Here is a 6354-nt window from a genome sequence, read left to right on the forward strand (position 1 = left end):
CGAGTAGAAACCCTGTGGAGATAAAATGCTTAACCAGAAGTGTCTAGACTCCACAGCTGACATTGTCCAGAAAGAGAAAGGTTTCCGGCCTTGGACGAGCTTAAACAAGGCAGAATCCGGGTATGGCCATTATACTACATCCCGCCGTGGAAACCTGAATAACATTAACTGTAAGTAAGGCAACCTGTACAAAAGGTGCAAAGCATTGTCTGACTGTGGAAGTTGAACACTGTGTAAGAAATGCAGGTCCATGGATGCTGAGAACTGTAACTGATGTGCTTAAACTTAATTCTTCAGTAAAGAACTGTTCTACTGCAAAACGGCCTCATCATTGTCTCCATTGCTGCAACTACAACCACCATTTTAGCTACCATTACTCTTATCTTCTCCTCTCCTGGGCTCGCTGCATCCATTACAAAGTGTAACGAGCCATCTATTTCCCTTTCTGTCCTCTGTGCAGATATTAGGTGATAGTGGGGGTGCTGGGTGTCAGAGGACATTTTCTGTCTCTTTGTAATGTTGTGACATCATGTGCTGCTGGTACCTGCAACAGACATGATGTTTAAAGGTACCGCCGCTGGGTATAGTAAATTGCTAATCCCGGCAGCGGTTCCCTCTCTTTCCACAATTGTATCTGCATCCTTAGGCAATTTGGGGCACTATCTGACCTGCCTGGCAGTTGGGGGCCTCTGTGCCCTTGGTGGGTCCCCCTCTCTCTCTTCAGTGGGCCTTGGGTGGGATTTTCTGTTATTGCATTCATCTACATTAGTCCCTTTACTGCAGCACCCACTACAGCACTCTCAAGAACGCCTCTACCACCTAGGTCTGTTGATCATGAGCATTCAGGGGGTGGGACTCCCACCGATGATCCACTGATGGTAGGTGATCAATGTAATATCCTGGAAAATAACATCTCTAAAACATATATCTTCATTGGCTGGAATGATGGGCACATTGGTGCATCCTTGCACATAAGGAGGTGTCAGTCTCAGCCTTCACTAAACCCGTAGTGCACAAATAGTCCTTCTTCTATGTTTCTTTATGTAGTTAGGTATTACATGTATTATACCTTAAAGGGGTTTCCACGGTGAGATGGAACTAAGCGATGGCCCTAGTTGTCTGGGCTTGCAGAAACAGCCAAGAGACCCGGCACCCCGCTGTTTCTGTAACTCCCATTGTAGTGAATGGGAACTACAGCTTGTTCTGCGCTGTTTGCATAGCTCCCATTCACTACAATTGGAGTTATGGAAATAGCAGAGTGCATGCCCACTTGGCTGCTTCCATAAGTCTGGCCAGCACTTAGTCTTATCTCGCCATGAAAACATTAGATGGAACTACCCCATTAACTAAAGTAAAGTAGTAATAAGATGATATGTGTACTGTGCTTCCGGGGCATACACAGATCTCACCCCCCCCCCCCCCCCCCCTTCCCTTTAGTGAGGATTCTGGTGAATTTACAATTGCTTTTTATAAAGTGGAAGAATTACTAAACACCATATTTCTCAACTGACTGAACTGCATTCATAAATCTATATCCTCTGATTTCCTTCATATGGTACACAATCAAATTGTCTGCCTAGAGCCACCACTAGAGGGAGCTCTGTGTACAGTAATTTATACAGTTTCCATTCAACACAACAAGAGGTTTACACTGACCTCCCCCTAGTGGTAAACAGAGGGAGTTTAGCATTGGGCTTAACCCGCTCAACCCATAGCACTGGCATGGTCTGCCGCCGTGGTAAGTATGCCACTGCTGTGCTTAATTGCAGGCATAATATTTTTGAGTTTTTATATGGTTGTAAAGATTGGCATTTGCACATATCAGTCTCAAACTAATGTCTGCCAGGCCTCTTAATAAATTCGGAACCTCTTAGTTTGTCCTAAAACCAGAAAAATGTACGTCTGCTATGACCTACAGTTTGACCACTTACTGTTTTTAATAATGATACATGTTACGGAAACTTACTGGACCCGGAACCTCCTGGTTAAACCTGACCATTTTTCTCACCATTGGTGGGTGGAGAGAAAAGTCACAAATTTCAGTGCAAATATGGCAAACTTTTGAGTCCAAACTACTGTTGCAAAGCTGATGAGGAGTTTAAGCGTTTTTCATAGCGTTTTTTCACAACAGATTTTAGCGGGATTTCTTGTTTTGCTACATTTAAAGCTTATTTTTCTTCTGCCATTTTCAAGTTTTATAGAGAAACCTATTGGAAAGAAACATAAGAAAAAAACTACCCAGAACACACAGTTTTTTTTTAGCAATAGCCGAGAGCAGATTTGAAAGGAATGGGAAATATAAGGTAAGGATTTACTGCATTGAAAACTGTATGTGTGATTACAGACTTAGGGCTCATGCACACGACCGTATGCCCTCCGAGATATATGGTCCATGAGCGGGGCATATGTCCCAGAGCGGCATTGATCGTGCGCACGGGAGTGCACAGCATCATAGATTACAATGATGCTGTGGACGTCGGGCCGCCCGCGGGGCTATTGTCCTGCACTCATATTGTCGCTCCGGGACATATGGCTCGCTCACGGACCATATATCTCAGAGGGCATACAGTCGTGGGCAAGAGGCCTTAAGGGAATGTGTCGTCAGAAAATGACCTATTGTTAAAATCAGATGTTTATGTTAAACACATTTTTTTTTTTTTTTTTTGGCACTTAAAAAAAAAAACAACTCCATGTCTAGATTGTAAGCCCTCTCTCCTTCTGTACCAGTTTTTTGCAACTCCTCTTGCTCATGCTTAGTGTAATTGTCTGTATTATGTATGTACACCCCTCATCATATGTACAGAACCATGGAATGAAGGGCACTTTAATAATAAATAATAATAATAATGTCACTATCTGTATTTTAAAAACTTTCCTAAACCTTTCCCAATTTTTTTACTGACCCATAGGCCTAAAATATGTCAATACTTCCTGTTCCGTACAAGTGACTTTTTAGCAGTCATCTCATTATCATTATCATCACAGAGAGGATTACAATGACAGATATCATCTCTATATGGATACCACATGATCAACCATTCTGAACAAGTGATATCACAGCTTATCTACTCCCTCCTGACATCTGCAGAGGTTAAAGAGAATGTCTAGAAAACTCTCCCATCGAAGTCAATGAGGTTCCCTCCATTGTGTCTACGGCCCATGTGACTGCTCTCCAACAACAGGAAGACATATTTTAGGTCTAGTGCTCAGGGATTTTAGAACTCTTTTAAATATATGCAGTGACATGGAAAATAAAAAAAAATTAAAAATAAAAATTCTATAAAAAATACGTTTAGCAAAAAAAAAAGTTTTTAAACAATAGGTCATTTTCAGATGACACATTCCCTTTACCTTGATCTCACTGTATTATAGAGAGTTATAGGGAGAGGGCTTAACCTTGGATTCTGCACTGCTGAGTTCACAAGGAGCATTCATTAAGCTCTTAATTTCTAAGAAGTAAATTCCTTTGCATTTTGTAATTAAGTCTCCATGAAATTGACATTTATATTTCTCAAGCAAAAATGCTGGGTGACATTCACCCTCAAGCTACCGTAATAACAAAAATCAATCAACACAGGTATTTTTAGCTGTTAACCAAAATACCAGGTTGTGAGAAAATGATTAAATGTAATTTTTAATATATTAATTAAAAACATGGCACCACCAACGAATGCAGCAAAACTAAAAAAAAATTAATTATCAAATGTGCCCTAAATTCTCCATATATTCACATGGGAATTAGAAGAGCATTTAATTAATAAGGAACGGTCTTACCATCTCAGAAGGATGCTGTAGGGGTCCTGACAGACTGGGAGGATACTGACAGCTTTTGGTTTGTTAAAATTATCCACTGCTTAGAGCCGTCACCTACTGTGATTGCCCCAAACAGGGGTATACACAGATCTCACAGGGCCCCATAGCAAAACTCGGACGTTCCCCCGACAGGTGGCAGGAGATCGGTGAGACTGGCAACACGTGGCTTAATCTGACATGTTTTCTGTTTGGATCAAATGACGTCTGTGTTGTTTCTGGTGCTCGCCGCACCTTCTTTCCCCAGGTGTGGCTATAAGGGTCATTTAACCGTCTCTATTTATTGTTGTTTCTCCCTGTGCGGTTTAAAGCTTCTGTTTGGGTTGTGGATAGCTGGTGTGTGGATTTCAGCTGAGTTCCTGGTGCTGCCATAGCCACTTTAAGTTAAGTGTTTTCTTTCCCTTTTGTATTTTGTTTGGGTTATTTTGTGTTTTGCATTTCCCTGTCATTTGTATTAAGGCCTGAAGGGAGACTCCTGTTCGTCCTTCCTTTTGGAGAAACAGGTTGTCTCAGTCCTGACATTAGTACCAGGGTCCTATAAGGTGAGTTAGGACACTAGGTATTCCTGTGTATGAACTCACCTACCTCTGGGGTCTGTACATACTGGTAGTTAGTCAGGGCTTTGATTAGGGTTTTACTAGGAGGTGTCCATCTTCCTTTCCCTAGTTTCCAGGCCTTATTCCCTCACCCCTTTCCCTCCTATGTTCGGTGTGGTGTTTCCCTCCCATACCCGAACGTGACAGTCAGTCACTCCCAGGCAGCGCAGAACACAAGCTGCAATGCCGCAGTGAAATCAATTTTAATTAAAAATTTTTTAATAAAAAACATTGTCCTCCACCTCACCTACGTAATCTGACTTCCATGGCAGAAAAAGTGGAACAACATTCTGAGCAACATGTTCCTCACTATAAATACTGATAAATCTCTTCTATTAAAAAGCTGTTTGCCTGCAGTCACCACTAGGGGGAGCTCAGTGCATCGGAATGTATATACTTACCATTGATCTCTTTGCACTGACCTCTACCTAGCGGCCACTACATGAAAAAGCATTATTTTCTTGCCTGGAGAAGAGGAAGGAGTTCAGTGTGGTCTGCCTACTTTGAAGTTACATCACTGGCCCTGAAGGGGGGTTTGAGAAGGTCTATATTTCAGTTTAAGTAAGAATGCAGTGATGAAACAAAAGAGCCAAGGTTGATGTAAATACCCAAGTTCTGACATTGACTACCTACGTGTGTCACTATAGGCCTGTTCTTTGAGGAGATTCACACCTCTCTGGATGACTCAGAGGCTCCTCATCCAGGGTCTACTAAATGTACTGTATTACTCACGAGTCAGGAGTCACTTCACTAATACTATCAAAGTAGCGCGACACTAGCAGGCTGACCTGGCCGGACGGCAGCGTAAGCGGTAACGTCACTCACTTCGTCACACGCGCCTGCTCCACCTGCTCCACCTGCTTCATTAATAAAGTGGGAGGAGCAGGCGCGTGACGTTACGCTGCCGTCCAGCCGACCTGCTGCTACGCACAACTCTAGTACTGAGAGTGAGTAGGGTATATTTAATGTTAATGTTGGATTCATTATTAATTCATTCAAAACGGGTCAAAACCCTGCTTCACCAGGCGGTGTGTGTGACAATACATAAGCCCTGACCATGCCCCCGGACAGGAGATGGATTGGATATGTATTAACCCTAGTATTAACATTACATAACTGCTTCTTCAATGCACAGATTATGAAATCACAAGCCTCATATAGGGTGACATGTTCTATAGTTAATGGCTGGGGCTGCCGCTACACAGACATTTTGTAGAGCAGCACCAGCTTGAAATCTTTGAAATAGGGCTGCAGCTGCAGTCCATGACCCCACTAGTAACCCTGGTGTCCCCCCCACTAGTGACCCTGGTGTCACCCCCCCCCCCCCCCACTAGTGACCCTGGTCCCCCCCCCCCCCCCACTAGTGACCCTGCTCCCCCCTGCTTCCCCTCCTCCTTTCACCCCACTAGTGACCCTGCTCCCCCTCCTCCTGTCACACCAATAGTCTGTCCCTGTGTGTGTGTGTGTGTGTGTGTCTGTGTGTGTCTGTCCCTGTGTGTGTGTGTGTCTGTCCCTGTGTGTGTGTGTGTGTCTGTCCCTGTGTGTGTGTGTGTGTATGTACCTGTGTGTGTGTGTCTGTCCCTGTGTGTGTGTGTGTCTCTCCCTCTGTGTGTATGTCTCTCCCTGTGTGTGTGTATCTCTCCCTGTGTGTGTGTGTCTCCCCCTGTGTGTGTGTCTCCGTGTGTGTGTGTGTGTGTGTATCTCTCCCTGTGTGTGTGTGTGTGTGTGTGTCTCTCCCTGTGTGTGTGTGTCTCTCCCTGTGTGTGTGTGTCTCCCTGTGTGTGTGTGTGTATCTCTCCCTGTGTGTGTGTGTGTGTCTCCCTGTGTGTGTCTCTCTCCCTGATTGTGTGTCTCTCCCTGTGTGTGTGTGTCTCTCTCTCCGTGTGTGTGTGTGTGTGTGTGTGTCTCTCCCTGTGTGTGTGTCTCTCCCTGTGTGTGTGTCTCTCCA

Source organism: Bufo bufo, chromosome 5 (assembly GCF_905171765.1).
Source record: "Bufo bufo chromosome 5, aBufBuf1.1, whole genome shotgun sequence".
Taxonomy (NCBI): domain Eukaryota; kingdom Metazoa; phylum Chordata; class Amphibia; order Anura; family Bufonidae; genus Bufo; species Bufo bufo.